Here is a 21,129-nt window from a genome sequence, read left to right as displayed (position 1 = left end):
GTGAAAGACACTTTTTTAAGCTCATTTACAAAGAACAAGGGGATGTAATTTGAATTCATCATTGTTTCAGACATGGGACAGTTTGTGTGGCAGCTTTGCTAAACTACTAAAACTAAATGTGTGCGTCTGTGGACCGGTGTCTGTTAGAAGCACATTTCCCCCTGTGTCCTCACTTAAAATGTGTAAAGTAATGCTTGAAGTGCTTGCCGCTCACCACAATAATTCATGGGCATTTTGAGACCTGTGATCGAGGGAGGGGCATTTCTGTATGTGCGTTTCCCTGTGTGCGTACGAGGCGTAATGTATGTATGGGAGAAGAAGTGCAAGGGAACGTGCATGTGTGCGTTTTTCTCATAGGGGACCACAGACTGTCAGCTTCATTTCCCAGCATCATGTAACTGAGGACAGGCCGGCCTTATGAGACCTCGAGCTGAAAAACAGCAAAGTGACATGGCACACATACACAAATACACACACACGTGCACGCGCACAGTCGTCAGGGCGAAACGTGGAATCCTGGTCTTGTCATGCTCTGTGCCATAATCCAGTTTAGAAGGATTAATTAGGATTTAAGGAGTGTAATGTTATCAGTGCGTGATCCATTCACATGCTTGCACACTCGCTCATAAACACATATTTCACACTGTTTGAGAGGATATGTAGGCCACCGATTATTCAGAAGTAAGAAAGAAAACTTTTTAACTGTATTACTTTCTCATTCAGTTTTTCCTCTTCACTTTCTCACTCCTCTCTCTACTTATTATCCTCCTCGTTGCTTATTACCCTCTTCGGCACTTCAGCCATCCTCACGCTTCTTTTCCTCCCCTCAATTCCTTTCACTTCGTACGTGAACACCCATAAAATAACTTTTTCACTCCTCTCCTCACCCTCGTTTCGAACTCCTCTTTTCTGTGTTCTGTGCCACCATTATCTGGTCTTTAAAGGTCTCGTGTAGGCTTTCTTTCATCACTTTCATCCTGCCAGCCCGGCTTTGTCAAAGAGAGAAAGATGAGAGGTTTCTATAGCTCAGCTACTCTTTCAAGACGGCTCCAGCATTCAGGTGTGCCTCTCTGGATGTCCATTTTGCGTCTGGCTTCCCATTTTTCATAGTCTTCCTTTCTTCAGTGATGAACAGCGCGTCTGGGGAGGTGCAGCACTTAAAGTTGCTTGACTCGAGTCAGTACATCTTGGCTGTATGAAGTAGCTCTGCTTTCAGACCCGAGCTGAGTAGCTTACCTGTGTCCTTGAGAGAATGCTTTCATTCCTCCTTTATTTTCCCTCTTCCAGCCCTCCTGCTGCTCATTTGTAGATGTATGCTCATACGCTGCGATTAATCTTACACAATGACTTTAAAGACAGATTCATAGATGAAAGGCAATAAAAAAAAGAATATCGGCAGGGTGAGCAGGAGGGAAATGGAGACAAAGTTAAAACAGTAAGAATACAGCATGAGGGATACCGATGTTTATGTCTGCTTGAGCGTCTCCTGGACTGTAATTTTCTGTGCGAGTCTCCCTGCCAGAACTATTGAGGTGTGTGTTGATACCTCCTTAGGCAGACAGTAATGATATTGCTTTTATTAATGGCTGATTAATCTTTCAGCACACACTGTTCCGCTATCAGTCATCAATCCTCTCAGCTCACAAACACATAATGCTGCCTCTCTGCTCTCTCCCAGGACAAACATTTGAGTCCACACTGGCAGTAAAAGAGTTGGTGTCAGTCGTGCTGTTGCCGCTGCTCTCACCATTATCCATTACACCCATATTTTCATGCCTGTGATTTATGCCTCTCTTTGTCTGTATTCTTCAGCTGTCTTCCCTTTCTTCTTTCTCGCTGTCTGCCACCTTGCTTCTCACACGTTCCCTCTGGCGCTATTGGCAGCACTCTGTCTCTGTCAGGTGCATGTGAGATAGCCTTCACGCCAGTGACTTGGAGGAGATGGGCTTTTGGATATCACAGCCTCTATTCAACTGGTTCTTTAACTCTTCCCTCACCAAGAAGCAGATAATCATTTGTTCCAGCTCATCTCTGTAGATTTGATTGAGGGTTAGTTGACACAAGCTTGCACAGCGTGCGCTGCATTCTCAGTCCTCTGCCAGACATGTACCTGAGGTTTTCACCGTGTGTTTTTTTGCTGTGCTTTCTTTGTATGTAAATGTTAAGAGCTGGGTGCCACACACCGGTGAGGTCATGGCATTTCAGGCTACGGCTACACGAAAACGAAACGAGTTTTTTTTTTTAAAACGGGTACGAAAATTCTTGCGACCACACGGCAACGCGCTGCTGTAAAGATCAGGTCCAGACGAAAACGGATGAAAACGATGAAACGATGCAGTACACACGCCACTGTGTCACGCCACGCTGTGAGACAATAGAGAAGTGTTAAAATTGGCTCACAGCGTCAACGTTTGACTGACGCAAAAACGTTTTAGCTGTAACAATGGAAACGAAACGAGGCCGTTTTCAAACTTTCCCACTCTGGAACCCGTTCTCAAAAACTATCGTTTTGGGGTAGTGGGAACGCCGGCTCCGTGTGGCCGCGACAGCGAAACGATAAGAAAAAGTATCGTTTACAGTGAAAAACGTTTTCGTGTAGCCGCAGCCTCAGAGGCTCTCTGGAAATCTGAAGGATTTTGAGTTAAAGCTTCTCTCTAAATCTCTCTCGGAGAAACTTCCTGTAATGTAATCGTTGTTCAAAATTTAGTTAAGCAGGAAGCATGTATGTATGGGGCTTGCTGTGATGAAATATGGAGTTCATGCAGGTTTTAAAATCTTGCAAGCTGCATTCATCCCGTACTGAATTAAAAAAAAACCCTGAAGTACTCTTGGCTTACCGAAGCTTTGGTCTGCAGTTACATTGAAACTAAAGTGGGGTCACAAACACTATGGCCGCCTGATGTGCATGCATCTTAACTTTTCTGCGTGGGCTCTTAATTCTCTGGTTGAGAATCAGCATTACAAATTATTTTACATTACAGGAATCGCACGATCCAATAATAAAAGCAAAAACTGTGACACAGGCTTTTAAACATTTCAGAACATGCGGATGCTCATTAAGTATCTCTTGGTCAGGCGATTTCTTGTAGGGCTTCAGAATGTATTTAATGAAATTGTAATGTTATTGACATAAATTATTCATAAAACAAGTGGAAGTTTGCTGTAAATATTTAAACTGAAACACTTTCATTTGTTATGCAGCTTGTTAGTGTTTTCATAGATCTATTTGAGTTAAATTTGAGTTTGTGTGTGTGTGTGTGTGTGTGTGTGTTAGGGGAGAGGGAGAGAAAAAAAAAAGAAGACTAACAAGGCCAGTTTTGCCTTTAGGCTATTTGGCCCCAAACTCTCATCAGCCTGCTGGTGCTGAAACAGAGAACCTTCTGCCCCTTGCCACTTTGTAAGCACACACAGGGCCAGATACACACATGAAGAAACCCACATGCATTCATAACGCTCACAATCAAAGTACATGACTAAATAATCTCCCCATCTCTTGCTGTCATCCTTACTTGTTTTATCAGGGCTTCCCATCTTCTTTTATCCACCTCCCCAATCTGTCTGTGTCTCTATCAGACACTTTCCATTCCCATATCTTGCCTTGGAGACGAGCTCTTTTCTTACTTCCTTCAACCGTATCTTGTTTCCTCACACAGCCATACATCCAGCAGTTTTAGATTACTTTCAGAATGTTTCTTTTCCATTTCCCTCTCTGTCTCCATCCCTCTACCCTCTTCTCATTTTTTCCCTCTCCCCCCCATGTCTCCCCTCTTCTCAGCGGTGGTTTTAATGCATTATGAAAATGGACTCGGGCTATGAAAGCGAAACAGGACAAGTTTGCCTGTTTAATGTGACTCCTTTCACTCCTCATCTGCCTCATTGGCAGCATGAATTTGCGGGCGCGTGTGTGTGTGTTCTTGCTGCTGTGCGAAGTTGTGCTTTTTGTGTGCATATTGGTACGGCTGGGGGCACACGCATGCACATTCTTTGCTTTTTCGCTGTCGACACCAAAGGCTGAATGTGACAAACACATCAGCTGGTTTTTAGAGATGTTGCCGCTGATTTTCGTGCTCTTTAACACGAACTTCCAACACTAAAGCGTGTGCACTCTTTGGACGTGCATTAAACTGCATGAATAATAAAGTGAGAGGCGGCCGTGTGGAACACATGTTGAGATGAGATGTGTGTTAATGGAAAAGCATGTTCGGGCATGGATAGATGGACGGAGAGGCGTTTGAGATGCTGGGTTGTACCCTACAGGCTGGTGTGACCTGGATGGAAGTCTCCCCATGTCTCTCCTTGACTTTCTCTTTCTCACATTTCATCTCAGCCTCTCCTCTCTTTGTTAATTTGTGTGGAGTTTAAGCTCTGCATCTCTGGAGAGAGAAAAATCATCCTGTGGAGAGCTGGCTCCAGATGAGCTGATTAAAAGGATAAAGATGAACTGATGGTAGATGCAGAGCAGCAAGAATACAACTGATAAAAGAGAGATGCGTGCCAACAGTATGTGTGCGATTGGGTCACTGAGCCATCTTATACTTTAATGTCAACTCGCAGTATTTAAATAGACTGGATGAAGCTGATTGTATTTTAGTTGGAAGTTTAATGAACTTTCACTGTGAAAGAACAGTCGCATTGATTTTAAAATAGCCTCTTTTCTTGTCATTGCCCCCCCTCCTTTCTGCCTTTCTGCCACCTCTTCTCTTGCTCGCACTTTCTCTCTGATGTTGTAGAGAAAGTATGTGTGGTTGGCGGTGGGTATTCTGAGCGTGGACGGTGTATGTGTGTGCATCAGAGTTTAATTGCGGTGTGCATAGAAACGAGTGTAATTAGCCAGCGCTCGCTTCCCTGCCGCCCAGCTAACAACCAGCATCCCCTCTGTGCCTGCTCTTTCTCTCTCTCCCTTTCTTCTTTGTCTCCCTCCCTCCCTCCCTCTCTTGTCTCCTGCCTGTTGCCACAACGACAAGCCCCACTCCGCCATTGTTCCCTGCTGTTCTCCAAGAACAAAGGAGGAGGCTATTAGCTCCCTGAGAGAGGAGTGGTGGAAATGGAGGATAGGGATGGAGAAAAGAGAAAGGATTGCTCTGAGGGTGGGATAATGAGAGTGTGGGAGAGAATTGGCGAACAAGTGAGGAAAGGAGAGAAACGGGCATTGGAGGAAATGCGGAAGGACACAAGGGGGCCGAGTAAGGGAACAGTTTTGGGAGATCTACAAAGAGAGGAGAAGGAAAGAAAGAAAATGCTAGAAAAAAAAAAAAACATGAGCAAGACTTTCAGAGCAATAGAAGAATAGAAAGAATTATGGGGGCAGTTGAGATTGCCCTTTTTCAGGAGAAAGAATTGAATTGTGAAGTTATTCAGTTTAATTCAGAGAAGCATTCCTTCATCCCTATAGTTTCATCCCCTTTTTGCCCTTTTTCAATCCATTATGACCTGAATCCAAGTGTTTGTGTGTGCAGTGTTCACGTGCACACTCTTTATACGCTCATAACTACATGTCCTTGCTATCCTCGCTTTTGTGTGTGTGTGTGTTTGTGGAGTCCGTGTGAGGGTCATTAGTAGCGAGTGTAGGCGGGTAATGTGCTGTCTGCAGTGCTGGCCATCTGAATGTTAACAGATTGTAATGCAGGACAGAAAGTGAATTTGGTTTCCAAAGGAAAATGGAGCAAATTACACTTTTATAGCTCTCTGCCACTATCCTTTGCTCCTGCCATTACTCACTAGGTGCAGCGAGGGAGAGAGTGGGAGAGCAAATGATTGGGAAGATGTCCTCGCAGCGGAAGACGGTTGAGGTGTGATGGCGGAACTGTGGTTCATGGAGAAATGGAGAGACTTTCTTTTTGACCTTACAGAGAAAAATCTTTTGCACCGTCCCAGAAGATGTTTTGATAATTGTCGAGATTTCCCATCGTACACATCCTAATGTTTCCAGTGTTGCCCGTTGTTCTCTGCTGTTATATTTGGACGGAGATATATAGGTGCTCCTCATTTTTACGGCTCCTAATTTAGAATCTAAGCAGGTTTTCTAAATTTGCGAAACGTTATTCGTGCAATTCTAACGATGATGTAATGGCGTGCAATGCCCACATGCATGTTTGTCTTTCAGAATTTTCACGCACATTTTCATCCTTGTCAGTGTTGTTTAAAAGGCAGATGCAGTGTATGTAATTTCTAATAAGGCCCGGATGGTGGCAGCCAGGGAATGAATAGACGGATCCCGGCCGTTGCAGCTTTGTATCTTTACTGCCTTTTGGCCATTTGTTGATAGCTGCTATCTACCCATGTACAAATGGCACGAGGCAGCCGTTTAGATGGCAGTTGCCAAGAATGATGAGTGAGAATTAACACGGTTAATCGTGTAACAAAAAAGCTTTTAAATAAATGAATTCAACAGGTATAGCCATGCCGCAAGAGCAGCGAAAAATAAGAAATCTGACGCTTCATTAGTCAGTCAGTATGCCAGAGTGAATCTCAGTGCTACTGCATAACATCTGAGTGTAGGTAAATGTAGGTTTCTTACTTTGAATAACCCCCCCCCCCCCCCCCCATTGACCTCAGGTTGTATAGAAAGAACTGTTCAACTCATTAAAGTTTGATTTCTCTATTAAGATTCACGTCATTCACAATCTTCACCCTGACATTATGCATATTATCTCATTCAGTGCTGTCGTTGGCCTCGCTTTTTTGACACCGTTGACTGTTTAGAATTTTAAAGACTGTAGCCAAAGGTCAGTCACTGCTCAGATAAAATTTCACTGTTTTAGTTTAGAGAGACATTCCATTAGGGATGCGAAAGTGCCCGTCGACCCCGCTCGGCCTGTAATGTACTCTGTGAGGGCTTTGATGAATTTCAGTATGCATGCCGGTAGGGTTGGCTCTGAAAGCTGTCCAGATGCTGTGCCACTTATATGAAACAAATATGCTGCGTTAACTTAAAGTACATGTCGAGTTTGTGTTGGAGTTTTAATCAGCCCTCCTGAAGTGGTGAGTTCACCGCCGTGTGGAGTTCAAATTTAAACTGAAATACTGAAGCCAGTCACATGTTGAGTGGTAGTTCCTGTACATTTTTTACTTCTATGCTCATTTTGTTGTTTTTTTTTTTGTTTTTATTAACCATGTGAAACGTTTGCAGTCTTTTGTGTTTTTGTGGTTCTCCGCTTTTGATTGTACAGCTTTGTCAATGTCAGCTTTGTTTATGGAGCATATTTGTTCAGGAATCGGGTCTGTCCGCAGCATGTGCTGCAACTGTTGGAGTCCAAATAAGTAAGATGGTGTGAAAGTGATCTTGGCCTCCTGCTTTATAGAAGTTAAAATTCATGGGAATGCGTTCTCTCTCTGTCTTTCAGTTCACCCTTTCCAATCTAATAACTGCAGTATAAAAAGCCAGCTCCTTGTGAGTGAAGATGTCTGTTAAATATCCTGGACCTTTAAAACTTTAAAACAATAGTTGTTTTCTAAGATAAAGCAGAAACCTTTATCAAACCAACTATGGTGACTGAAAAACTGAAATGCATTTGAGAAACAATTTTTCCTTTTATTGAGGATATTTGTTACTTTTATTGCTCTGCTTTCTCTCCCTTTTCTTATTTATTTTTTTATGATCCTCCACATCTTTGGAACAAAGGCTGAACTAAGTCAAAAGTATTACGAGCATTCTAAAAGCCCATCAGGCTCCTATTTCACCGTTGAGTCATAGACGAGAAAAATAGAAGGCTTTTGAATTGAATTGAGGCAACTTAGCTGAATCTGAGTGAAACGGCAGTCAAGGTTGACTCAAGGGCAACATTTCGCAGCCCGGCAGTGGATGTGTTAGTGCTGCAGCACACAAATATACCCACACACGTATACACTCTCTTATGAGGATTCACCCGCCTGACCTGGCAGATCCTTTTCCCTCCAGTGGGAGATGGGGAATATTTTTCCTGGTGATGTGTTGCTTCTTAGCATCGGAAAGATTGTATTCCCTTCCTTGTGGAGAGAGCACTGATGGGGAAGTGTCTCCATCACTCCAACCCCACGTGTCTCATCCTTGATGTTTCTTGTCTTCTCTTTTTCTCTCCCATTTCTTTCTCTCCTCTTGAATCTTTGCCTCCCTCTCTGTTACTCCCTCCATCTTCTTCCCTCCCTGAGCTGACATTTGCTGTCAGGCAGCCTTATTATTTTGTTCTTCAGACTTCTGATTATAATTCTCCTGTTCCTTCTCTTTCTCTCCGTCTTCATCGCTCTCCCTCTTCGCCCCTCTCCTCCTCTGTCCTTCCCACTGGCCCTCCCCTGCCAACATCGCAGGCCAGTAATATTTCCTTTCTTGCTCTTTCACTTTTCTTTCTTTGCCGCATTCAGTTCAGCATTATCTTATTCATTCTACCTCCCACCATTCCATCTTCCGTTACACCTTTCTCATCTCAGTTTGTCTCTGTCTCACTCTGCGCTTTAAAGGTCAGTTTTTTCCCCTCACCTCCTCTTTTTGTTTTCTTCTCGCCATAAAGTTCTTGCTGCAGCGCTTTCAAGGGCTGTGTCTGCGTCTCTGGCTTTAATTATACTCTGTGGGCCCTTTGCCCTCTCTGTGGAAAAACATGCACACAAATGGGGTTTGTGCACGTGCTGACAGGCACAGAGAAAACAATATAAGCTGCACCTGGATTTTCCAAGTGTCGGGCCGTGAACCTTGAATATCCTCGCTGTTCCAAACGTAATTTAAGACTACAAATCAAAAAGATTTTAGACAGATTATTGGGCTGAGGTGGCAAGCAGATAGTTTGTCCGAGGTCCACCAAAGAAAGTTCGTGAAGCTGGACAGCAGAGGAGAGGGTTGTCATAGTGACATGAATCCCTTGAGGGGATATTTCTCCCCCTCATTTACTCTCCCCACTAGTCTGCATCTTGTCCACAACATGAATTTTTCTTTTTCTCTTTTCCTCCCATTGCATCTCGCTATCTTTTGTCGTAGAATGCCCTCCCTGCCTGTCACACTCTGCTCCCTGTTTGTTTATTATCCTCTTTACTCTCTCAGGCTTTCTCTTCTGTCTCTTAATGTCTTTTTTTTTTTTCGTTTCCGTCTTCCTTCTTGTTCCTCTTTCTCTCTTCTTTTTTGCCTTCCCTGTGGTCCTCACCTCTTGTCCACGCATCGAGGGACTGAGAAGGAGAGGAAAGAAAGGAATGCTAATTTTATCACCACAGTGACTAGAGCAGAAGGAGAGACTAAAAAAGAGCGAAAGAAAATGTCACTCGTCTGAGGAAATGAGATGGCCGTTGCACTGTGTGTGCGTGTGTGTCTGTGTGCGTCTCGACTGAAAAGATCAGGGTGACAGTCTGAGTGACATTTCGTGTATTTTTCCGCTGCCTTGTTCCCCTGCTGAGTAAATGATATATATGTTTGTGTGTGTGTGTGTGTGTGTGTGTGTGTGTGCGTGCGTTTTCGTTCGCAGGGGACAAATATTTATTTATGTATGTAGTGCGTCTCCACATTTGTCTTTTTCTCTCCCAGTGCTGCAGCCGTTTTCTGCCCTTTGTTTTTCAAGTCGATCATCTTTGTCTCTCCATTTTTCTTCATTCCCGTGCTCTCCGTTCACTCCTCACTCATGTTGCAAATGTAATCATGTTCAGGGGCTGAACTGAGGCAAAGACTGGGAGCTTTGGTGGGAGGGAGAGAAGGGGGCCAATGAGGGTTTGGAGCAAATGTGGGAAGAGGAAGAAAAAGCCACTGGTATGTGTACCCAATTACTACTCCAGCCAGCCCAAAGTCACCTTCGCAGAGAATGAACGCACGTGCTCTCAAAATAGCTACTTCCATCCTGCCTTCTCGGTTTGTGGCGCGTGTGCGCACATATGTGTGCTGGTTTCAGGGGTGATGAGGTAGACTGAATAATATCATGGTCTTCCTCTCGTCCGTCAGCGCGGGGCTTATGAGTGTGTCATCTTGCGTGTCTGTGTGTGAAAGAATGAGGGTGATTGTGCTGGTCCTTTGTCTGATTGCAGTAGCTGATTGAGTCCGAGCCCTGCAGATTTCAACCCAGGTCCTCATCTTCTGATTGGGTGTTGTGATGTGTGAAAGAGGAGGAAATGTGGTGTGTGTGCATGCGAGGGAGAAACCGGAGCAGGACTGTCTTCAACGTTGCTCCGTTTCTCAGTTCTCACTGCTTGTTAAAGCAAGTTCTTGTGTGTGGCAGAATTTGAATTATTGGCCTTATGGATCAAGGTGGGATTGGAAAATGAGGTGTTATTGCTATTTCTCTGTTTTCATCAAGGCACAAATTAAGTTTGAGAAATGGATTTTTGTTTGAGGTTTAAATCGGTGTTAACTTTAGAGCTCGGGCTTGTAGACAATGCAGGTCCTTACAAGCAAAGCTGTGCAAATGTCTGTGTGTGTGTCTGTCTGTGTGTGCCCTTGTTAACTGTGGCCTCGTTCCGCCTTGCTTCTTAATTAAGAGACGCATAGGCCTCCCAGCACTGCCTGCTATCCCACACTCCACTGGGGCAGGAAAACACAAGAACATAACAAGAGAGGGAAACTGTTGGAAAGACCAAAGAGACGGAGAGGACAGAAAAGCCATGCTCCTGAAAATATTGAACTTGAAAGAGTGATGGATTTAGAAAGAGAGGGGAGGAAAAAACAAAAGAGGGATTACTTGAGAGGGAATGAGAAGCCAGAGCTGATGTGTGAGAAACTAATAGCAAAATTGGAAATGTGGATTTAGAGCGAGGTACTACAAAGTGCAAACTGATAGAACATAAGGCCTGAACACATTCTCCATTTTCCCTGCTGAATTGATGCCACTCATTTCCATAGCTGTCTCCTCACTGCACGTGTGTGTGCACGCGTGGGGTTTTCAAGTGGTAATCTGCTCCATCTTATTCTTTACTTTCCATCTGTGTTGGATCTTTCGCTCCATCGCTCCCCATCTTTCGCTATCACATCTGACTGATTCCTTAGGACTGAGTGCGCGTGTGGTTGTGCGCGTCCATGTCCGCGGTTAGATACATTCCTGTCTATCAGTGAATGCCTGCCTGAGTATCTTTGCTGTTCTCTCACCCTTTCTTGTCGGTGTGTTGTGAGTGGTGAGATAGTGGGTTAAATTTTAATGGTGCTGCCATCTCTCAGTAGCTTCTGAAAGAGGGCGAACGCAAACTGACACACTCACTGAGCCGTGAGAAGAGACAAGACGGAGAGAGGAGCGATAGTTTGCCAGACATACACACACATGTTAGGCCACTGTATAGACAACAGGTAGAACTGTGAAAGTGCTTGTCTCTTTATTTTATAGGGTTTTCAAAAGGATCTTATTAAACTCCTGTCAGGCAAATTCTGTTGTTTTTACACTGTGTCCTGCAGTCAATTAAGCTACTATTTTGAAAGCATATCATTGTTGCCATGGTAGAGACTGGGTATTAGTGCTCTAAATAAAAGAAAACAAATCACACTGAGATCAGGTTTAAAACACAGGGAGCACAAAAGATGATCCTTACATAATTTTCATTTTGCTGAGGCTTTAGTTCAGCGCAACAAGGTGTGTTGAGTCCTAAAACATTGGCTCTTTTTCCTGAGTACGCCATGCTTGCTATCAGTCACTTACTTACAGGGGACCGAGAAGATCTCTCCTCACACACACGCACACATCCACTCCCTCTAGGAATGCATTAGGTGAGCACAGAGGCTGGTCTGAACTCAGTCAAGCAAACCCTTGTGCACATAGGCACATTCTCTGAGCCATATTGTGTGTGCTTTCTTGATTGTTTTCATTCGCCCAACCTCACATAGCAGTCTGATTGGCAACACGTCCCCTGATGGCTCGCTAAGCACATGGAGGGATTAGGTGTGTGCTTTTGTGTAAACTGTGTTTTTGTGTTTGGTTATGTGTGTGTGTGTCTTTTTGTTTAGCATCAACTACAGCCAATTCCTGTGAGAGGCCAGCAGACAGATGTTCTAGAAGAGGATTTGCATGTCTGTCTCTGTGTTTGAATATCTATTTCTCTTGTTTAGTTTGTTTTTTTAGGGTTAGGGGCTTTTCCCCCTCTTTAGGGAAGGGGTTAAAACTGAATTCACAAACTAGAAGCCCTGCAGTATCCCAGTGGATCTATGATGAGATGGACTTTTCCCCAGGTTCCCAGGTAGAAGTGCAGGTTGCCAGATCTTGGTTGTCATCCCATCCAGCTGCTCAGCTTGACTATGATCTCTTGTTTTTGATGTATTTCAAATACCTACGGTAGTTTTCACAAAGTTTGTGCAACAAAGAGTGAGGTTCTCACACAGGGATGCAAATAACTGTGCAAAGCATTATCTGCAGTATGAGTCAAGGTTTCTGCTGTTTTTAAGAGATTCAAAGCTGTAAATTTTATTTAAAAACTCTGAATTCTCTTATTCAAACATTTTACACACTTTATTTAACTTGGTTAAGATTTGAGGTAAATACATTTTGTCCACCAGTCTACTCTCAGCCCTTAAAAGCTAAATTAAATGTTTATTTTTTTTCCTGTGCTCTCCAAAATGTGATCAGCAGCATCCTGCTTGCTTGAATTATTCTTCATATGTCTAAAACTGGATTCCAGTCAACACCTGGGAAATTTAACTTGACTTTATAAGGAAAAGCACATACTTGCGTATATAAGATTGTAAAACTCACTTGCACTCATGCTGGATGAAAATCGAATCCTAGAAAACTCTGTGGATCCCCGTTATAGATTTGTGGCACAGGAATAGATTAAGGCTGGAGTGTGAAACCATTTCTAAATCTTTGAGTTATTGCCAGGAGGCACAGTGGCCACGCTCGCTGTGAACGGGAAGAAGTTTGGAACGACGAGGACTCTTAATAACAGTTGGCCCTGCAGCCAGACTGAGGAACAGATCCTCAGGGCCTCTGTCAAAGAGGTCTCCAATAAGTCGAAAAAGTCACTCTCACAGCACTTTAGAAGTCCTCTACATAGATTTTAGAACCTTCCACAAGGACTATCATCTTGCAGCACTTTATCATCGAGGCTTTTAGTAGCTAGATAGAAACCACTCATGACAACAAGGCATACATGATGTTTGAAGTTTGCCAAGTTATATTTAAAGAATTCTGAAAGCATGAGAGATTTTTCTGGTCTGAAGAGGCCAAACCTCCACAATCTCAGGCGCTGTATCTGGCAGATAGCAGGCACGGCTCATCTCCTGGCTAATAATGTCTCTGCAGTGAGGAGTCATTGTTTGGGAGTGCAAGGGGCAGAGAGGCAGCTCGAAATGATGGAAACAAAGAAACCTTGCAAATGCAGAGGGGTCATTGAAAAACGCCCGCTATAAAGGAGACACCTGAAGATGGCGGTTTATAGACTTTCCGGTCCAGTCTGATGGAGCTTTTAAGGATCTGCCAAATAAAAAGCAACCGAGCACCCCAATCGAAGTGTGGAAAATCTGTAGACTTAACAAAGATGCCTCAAAGCTATACTGATGGAGTTGCTTCTAAAAGGATCCAACGTTTCACAGCTTTGTAGATGAATGAGAGATTTTGCATTTATTATAAATGAACACATATTAAAAAACAGAAACAAAAAATATTATTAGGTTTGGAAGGCGGACTGATGGGCAAAAATGGATATTTCATCCATTTGAAATTAGGTCTACAAAGTAATGCATTATGTAAAGATTGAAAGTGTCTGAAAACTTTGTATGTTTGTCCCTGTTAATCACAGGAGTTGTTGCTCTCATTCTTCTTCTCTTTATTTGGATTCCAGTTATGATACAGCGCCGTGTCTCTTTATTCTTGCCCCTTGTAGTTTTGCCCTCGTCTGTTTCTTTTGCCTTTTGCCTCCCTTCTGCCTTGCTTTCCTTCGGCTTCGCCGTGTTAATATCTTTGCTGGTGACATCACCAGAAAACTGCCGGACCTTTTTGCCTCCAGTCAAACACTCAAGTGTCTATGTATGTATGTATGTATGTATGTATGTATGTATGTATGTATGTATGTATGTATGAGTGTGTCCTACGGGTAATGGCTGACATTAAAAAAAAAAATAAAAAAAAGGCAAAATTCCCCATTTCCTCCCAGCCCCCTCACTGCGACTCGCTCAAGGGATAATCAGACCTAGCAAAACTGGCCCTTGTCCCCCTCCTTGCCACATTTGTGTATCAGACTCGTATGTGCGTAAGTGCATGTGTGCCAATCTTTCCACCATGCGGTCAAGACACAGTTGCTAATCAGGCCTGTGAGCTTTGCCTGAGGTAACCAAGAGAAAGGGAAGAGAGGGGGGGGTGAGGATGGGCAAATGATTGAGTGCTTTCCTTTGTTCTCATCACTGAAGCAGAGATAAAGACGAGTGAAAGGATGGATGGTTGGAGATGAGAGGACGGAAACTGAGGGATTAACGGGATGAGAGTACGCACCAGTGCTGTGACGTGCTTTTAACTGTCCTCCATGGCATGACACTGTGCAGACCTCCATTTCTCTCTGTCCTTTCTTTTGTTTTGTTTTTTAGCCCCTTTGCATAAGTCAGAACTACTTGTATTCATAAAGCGTCTCTCTGTCACATATTCACCCCCCCCCCCCCATATTTTTTTCTTGCTTCTTCTTGCTCCCACTTGCTCTCTCCCTGCTATCTTCCCATAAGGTAGTAATGAATATTTGAGAGCTGACAGGAGTGCCGTACCTAATCCTTTTTGCCCAGGGCACAATGTGCCTCATGGGTTACATTTGTGTTAAGAGTTCATCTAACTTTTTAATTGAGATGGGAACTCAATTTTTAAGTTTTCGTATCTCTGCCGCTTCTCTGCCAATGTAAATGAGACTCTGCATTTATGTGCATGTCATAGAAGCAGTTGGGTCGGACACCACATTTGGCTGGCGGGGAAGTTCCGATGCATTAAGAAGTCAAATGACATTGGCCACAGAGGAACATTCAGCTGTGGGGCCCGAATCTAAGTTCCTGACTAAATAAAGGTTCCATGAGCTTATGGAATGTAAATCCAATTTATCTAATGGAGGGAATGAAATTATCGTTGGTTCTTATTTGCTACTCTTAGAGGTCACATTCAGTGTGAGCCTGTAAGAATGATAATCTCATTCGTCAGTAAAATGCACACAGATGTGAACAGTGTCTATAAATGTCACTGCATGCCATCCACAACTTGAGGAACGAGGATCGGTGTTGATTGATAGCAGAGAGCCTGGTTAATGGTGTAATTCACTCTGCTCTCCGTAGAGGGAGCTGTGTGCTGTGAAGGCCAGTTCAGTATCAAGGGCATTCACAGTCTGAATAACAAACATCGTAGCGCCACAGAGAAACTACTCACACACTCAGTGAGTCACTCACTTCGTCAACAGGACGCACACAGCTTGTTTGTGTGTCTGAACAGTGAACCTTTTGTGTTGCCTCTGTGTACCGCATTAAAGGCTCAGGTGTTGCGGGTGGCTCAAGGTCACTAGCTCATCATCTTTGTCCTTAAAACTTTTCTCCGTCTCTTCCCTTTATTTGCTCTCTCATGGTCTCAGTTTTTGCACCTTTATTTGCTTTTGCTCCTTTTCATTTGATTTTCTCCTCCTCTCAACACTCTGTAGCTCTCCCACACTCCTTTCCTCTCTCCTCCTTGTAATTAGCTAGTGTAATTGCTGTAGTAAATCTTTTCTGATGTCCCAAGGAGACTGGCTGATATAGGACTGATTTAATAAGCACACCAAAGCAGCTCACCTCTCCCTCTGCGCACGTGCGTGTGCACTGTGGGGCTCTGTGTCCTCTGTTATTTGCTATGGGGATTTATTGGCTGTTTGTGTGGTTTCAGCAAGTGCGAATTCGAGTTCAAGGTAATGCTGTGTCGACTGTGGCGCACCTTATCAGCAATGCAGGCAGCATACTCTGTGCAAGTGTGTGTGTGTGTGTATCTCATCAGCGATGCTGCTACGTGCCATGTGTGCGTCATCGCTGAAGACCTTCATGGCATGAAGAGCAGAGAGAGGTCAGATTGGCCCTGAGAGAACAACACGAACACACACACACACTCGCACAACCACACACTCAGTGACCACGCCACACGCGTCCGTGCGCCCTACAGCACGACATATGCATAAACACAGCCATAATGTTCTTTTTTTTTTTTTCGTCCGTCTTTCACCTACACACAAGTACACGACTTGGATGGGTGTTGAGATGGAGCATGAAGGTAATAAACAGTGTATGCATCTGTGTCACGTAGCTGCAGGTCACCAGTTGCACCAATGGAGGGCACTGTGACTCCATACATGAACAGTTGCTCCACTGAGGGACCCACACTTTGTGCCTCCTTACTGCACATCACAATACATTACTTTAGTGTGAAATAAATAATCTTTTGAAGTAGGTATTGACAATGTATTTCTTTTTTTTTTTTTTTTTTTTTTTTAAGAAATAAAAACTTTAAACATGTCTGCAGTTGAATATGTTAACTTTATATAAATAAAAAATATAAATATTACAGTTTAGAATTAATTAAAATGTTATTTTCTCCAAACGGCAACAAAATAGTCTGAGTTAATAATATATGTTTTAATATGTATATTAAGTTAGAATTTCACTATGAAAAACATCAATGAAAAATTAAATGAATCCACTTAAATGTGCTGAAGTACTGATCTATACTTAACTATTTAAGAATATCAGATCGAAGAATATGCTTTGAACGTCCATACAAACATTTCCAGATGAAAAGATTATTCTTTTTTGTTTGTTTTAATATTTCAAGTGCAAGTCAGAATTTTAGAAATGTGATTTCATTTTCTGTTTTTATTTAAAGACACTGACTTACAGCCAGCAGATAAAGTGGGATTATCAATTAAAATCAATCAATCATATTTTTCTAGATATTTTGGGGGTAAATGTTTAACATTTAAGTGCTTTTAAAGCAAATAAGTTGTGATATTTCTGACTTGGATCAGTTCAAAAATAATTTCAGCTGCAGTTACATTGTTCATGCACCAGGGGAGCGCAAGTGAGCACGGTTTTAGCCCCTCCCATATGCCCTCCCCCTACATTCTGGCCCTCCCATATCCTGCCCCCGTCCCCCCTCCTCACTGCCCCACCCTGCCATCTGGTCCTTTTCACACAATGGCGTGCACACGCACGTGCAAACACACACACACGGAGTGTGAGTCAGGAATCTTTTCTCCTCGTTTCCTTTCACAGTGAAAAACAGGATGAAGGGGCTCTTTCAGACCCAAGGTTACCGTGGAAACCCCCTTATTCTTCTTCTGTCAAACACTCTTACATTGTACCACACGTTCTGTTATTCTATGACAGAATGTTGGACATTTAAAGTTTAAAGGGACTGAGGCAACAGCTGTCCTTCTGTCTGCCATAGTTTTGGCCTTCTGTTTACTTTTACACAAAGCTTTGTGCACCCCCACCTTTTCATTTTCTTCTTTCTCTGATTTCTCTTAGTGGTAAGAGTTTAAGGTTCCTGAAGTAAACTTTTCCAAATCAAAAGTACAAGCTGTTCTTTTTCTGTTTGTCCGAAATACTTGTTTCAAGTAAGAGGTTGGCAAAAGATTTGTTTGTGTGTGCAGTTCTTTCTCTGAAGTTAAGTCAGCAACTTTTTCCAGAGAACTATTCAACCCAGATATATTGATGTTGAAACTTAACACTCCCTCCTCTATTTTTGTGAAGACAATCCCCAGCCTTGGACAGCTGAGTGGAAAAAGTTAGTTTGAAGTTATATAAAGTTAAGTTAAGTTGCTGTTCTTCTATTCTGCCACTAGAGGGCCCATGGAAAACTCTCTTGATGTTTCAAATCCACAATGGAGCCCATCATCTGAAAGCTTTTAGTGTGTTAAAAATAAACTGCAGCCATCCACAAACAGGGAGTGGTGATGAATAGGTCACATGAAAAGACTGAAGACGCAATAGTAAAGAGAAAAGGCCGTGCTTTCTGAGAGAGGTCTGAAACTATTCTTTCTGTTTGAAGCTGTAGAGTGGCCATAGATGAACTCTCTTTCTTTGTTTGCCTCCCTATTTCTAACCAACTCATTCTTTTGCTCCTCTCACCGTCTCTTTCTCTTTGTTTTTTTTGCTACATTCTCTAAGGCTACCATCTCATTCTCCACTACACATTTTGTCCTTTTAAGGAGTGAGGGAATGGGAATGTAGAGGGGTGAAGGACCCACAGGTCTGCTGACTGATAAACAGACTCCTCTTTGTGCAGACACACACACACACACACACACACACACACACACACACACACACAGAGATACTTAGTAACATATTGACAAAAACCTCAGCATGATTTGGCTCCTCATGATTCTATTGACCCCTCCTTCACTTCCTCTCTTCTTCCAACTTTCTGCTTTTTTTTTTTTTTTTTTGGTCTCTCCACTTAATTAAAAACAGAAGTTGGGAATGGAAGAATTTCTTGTCATGACACACTGATGTGTATTTGTGTGCGCACACATACATGCACACACACACACACACTTTTTTTCTCATCATCTCTCAGTGCCAAGCAGCTGTTGGGGAGACGAGGGGGAGGTGTTCCAGGAAAAGAGGATTGCGTGTGTGTGTGTGTGTGTGAGGTGCTGGTTTCTTTCCAGAAATGGGCCCTCTTTGTGTGACCATATTACAAAAAGACAGCTGAGACATTAAAACATGTGGACGTTGAGATGTCAGCACTCCACAAGTGTTATTTATGTGCTTTTGTGTGTTTTTTGGGGGGTTTTTTTGTGTTGGAGTCTGGTCACACATGTGTGCCCTGCTCCTCTCATCTCCTTTCCTCCCCCACAGTGACTAAGTATAACAGGATGCAGCAGTCCATAGCCACCACTAGAGGTGCCATCAGCTCATAAATGAAAATAACTGACTGCATGTGGAAACCACAGAGCATCCATTTTATACTCTGCACACCAGCCCCCATTTTATGAATCAGCTCTGATGTCAGCAAAGCCACATCTGCTTCTATTGGCTGGAGCGCGCACTGGAGCGCTGTGCATTTACACACATCCTTCCTCACTGGCTTCATATCTCTCCGAGACACACATACACAGTGACCTCCTGACATGAAGCTTCCAGTAGGTCACCAGTCCTGTCCTACACTAACTGGATTGCCTCTCTGAGAGATTAGAAATGATCCAGATTAGATGTTCATCTGTCCTGTAGTATGTGTGCTTGTCTTGCAGGTTTGCTGATTCATATATGTTGGTTGTAAAGACATTTAAATAGTTACTGTTGTCATAAATACTTGTAGATCTCTGAACTATCTATAGAGGTAAGCGTCCCAGGATGTTTTCTGGAAGCTGTGGGTAATTTTAGGTCAATATTGGTCCCCGTTTGTGGTTCTATGTGGAGATGTATATTTTTCTCAGCTTGTTACTTGCTTTGTTCTTTCCCTCGTAGCTGAGAATAGTTTAGAATGTGTTTGTGCGGAGATGTTACTGTTGTTTCCTCTCGAATGTCCGGCTAGATTTTCCTATCCTGGCTTCCTCCTTTAGTTCCTGCTCTCAGCAGGAGCTGTGGACAGAGTGTTGGAGACACAATGGTGCTATTTGTGGTGATGATGCATGTAACAGAGTATCCTTATATATAGCAAACTATAAAAAAACAGTAGAAAATCTCAGAATCGTCCAGAATTTATAAGGGTGACACTGATACTTAAGAGAAAGGATGCGACTCGAGGGCCACAGTCCACTCACTGGCTGTTCTGTGTGTATGTATGTGGCCAAATGAAGAGATGAGGCCCTCATTAGCAGCATGGGCTCGTTAACAGACTGTCCAGCTGGCTGGCATCTCTCACCAAGACAAAGCACTGTTTGACTGGACATATGGAGGGGTCAGCAGATGAATGGATGAGTTGTTGTGGTGTGTGTGTGTGTCTCTGTGTGTGTGCATGTGGATAACATTTGCAGTGCTACTGTTGCAATGAGACCATTTTTAACTCGTCTAACAAATTGCTCCAAGGAAGTGAAGAAATAAGGCCATGAGTGCAGGGTACAAATCTGGGGCTTAGCTGATTTAACAACCAGTGTTGATTAAGCAGGTCAGACTTAGTCTGAGTCCATATCATCTTTGTTACAGAGTAGAGACAGAGTAGCTTCAGTGCAGATAACCTCATCTGTTGTAGTCCAGCTGTTTGTTTTAGGGGCTGATGTCATTACATCAGGTCTTCAACAGGAAGAGGAAACGGGCCGGCTGCTGTGAGAAAAGGACAACATACTCGGTCTATATCTTTATCATACCAGTACTGTTGTTGGCTTTCACTCAGACATTTTCTCCTTGCTTCCTGTTGCCGTCTTTTCTTTACAAAGACGAAAAAGGAAGAGGTCACAGAGAGACTGATAAAAGTCTTTCATTTAGATGAAATTTACACCGGTCATCATTCAGATTATTATACTTCAAGACCCACAGAGCGGTAAAGAAGGCGATGAACTGGCTGATAACGTACTGTACAGTAATTTTGAGAAATTGTCAGCTGTGTAGCTGACATATTTGTCTGTCCTTTCATTTCAGCCTGGATCATGATATGCTGGAAATAAACGGAGCGGTGTGATAATATTGACAGACACTAGAAAACAACTGTGACATTCAAAACTCTGCTAACCTTAGACCTCATGTTCCTGGATACAGCGAGCTATTATATTGTCAAACCCATGTGATTATTCATCTTTCACTCCTAATTCTCATCTAGTACATGCACACCCCCACAATCTGACACATCCTTACAGTCACAATCCTGACCTTGTCAGAGCAAGTTAATGTGAAGTGTTTTTGTCATACTGTGTGTCTATGTGATAAGATGGAGTGCTAATGCACACACATAAGTTAAATGCAGTCCCAAAATGCCTCACAGTTAGAAATGTCTGTCCTTATTTAAAAAGCTCCACACTCACCAGTGACACGTTTCCCCCAGTTTTACAGTCATTTCTTGTTAGTTCGGTCTTACCCAAGGCTGCTCATAGAAAAATCCAACACCTACGTGACATCATACAGTTGGCGCGAGTGAGAAAAGTATAAGCTGTGCCAAGGCTGTCAGTTGTTGTAGCCATCATAAAGGCCCTCGAACCACACCTTTAGGATGCTTTCAGTGTTGTGAAAGCCCACTGATTCCACTACTGTTCCTCTTTTTAACAACTTTGTCTTTTCTAAGCACACCAGTGTCCTTGCGTTAAGAAAGGCACAAGTACAATTAAGAGTGCTTACAAGGTCTCCCT

General features: G+C 43.1%; 1 protein-coding gene across 1 annotated transcript in view; it reads left to right on the top strand.

The window, feature by feature from the left end:
- The window catches only part of LOC142397155 (protein diaphanous homolog 1-like), a 75,896-nt gene that overhangs the window by 53,911 nt on the left and 856 nt on the right, over positions 1-21,129 (top strand). The window lies entirely within an intron of this gene.

The sequence above is a fragment of the Odontesthes bonariensis genome, chromosome 13 (assembly GCF_027942865.1).
Source record: "Odontesthes bonariensis isolate fOdoBon6 chromosome 13, fOdoBon6.hap1, whole genome shotgun sequence".
NCBI lineage: Eukaryota > Metazoa > Chordata > Actinopteri > Atheriniformes > Atherinopsidae > Odontesthes > Odontesthes bonariensis.
Note: the sequence above shows the minus strand (reverse complement) of the source record. Positions and strands in the feature narration are given on the sequence as shown.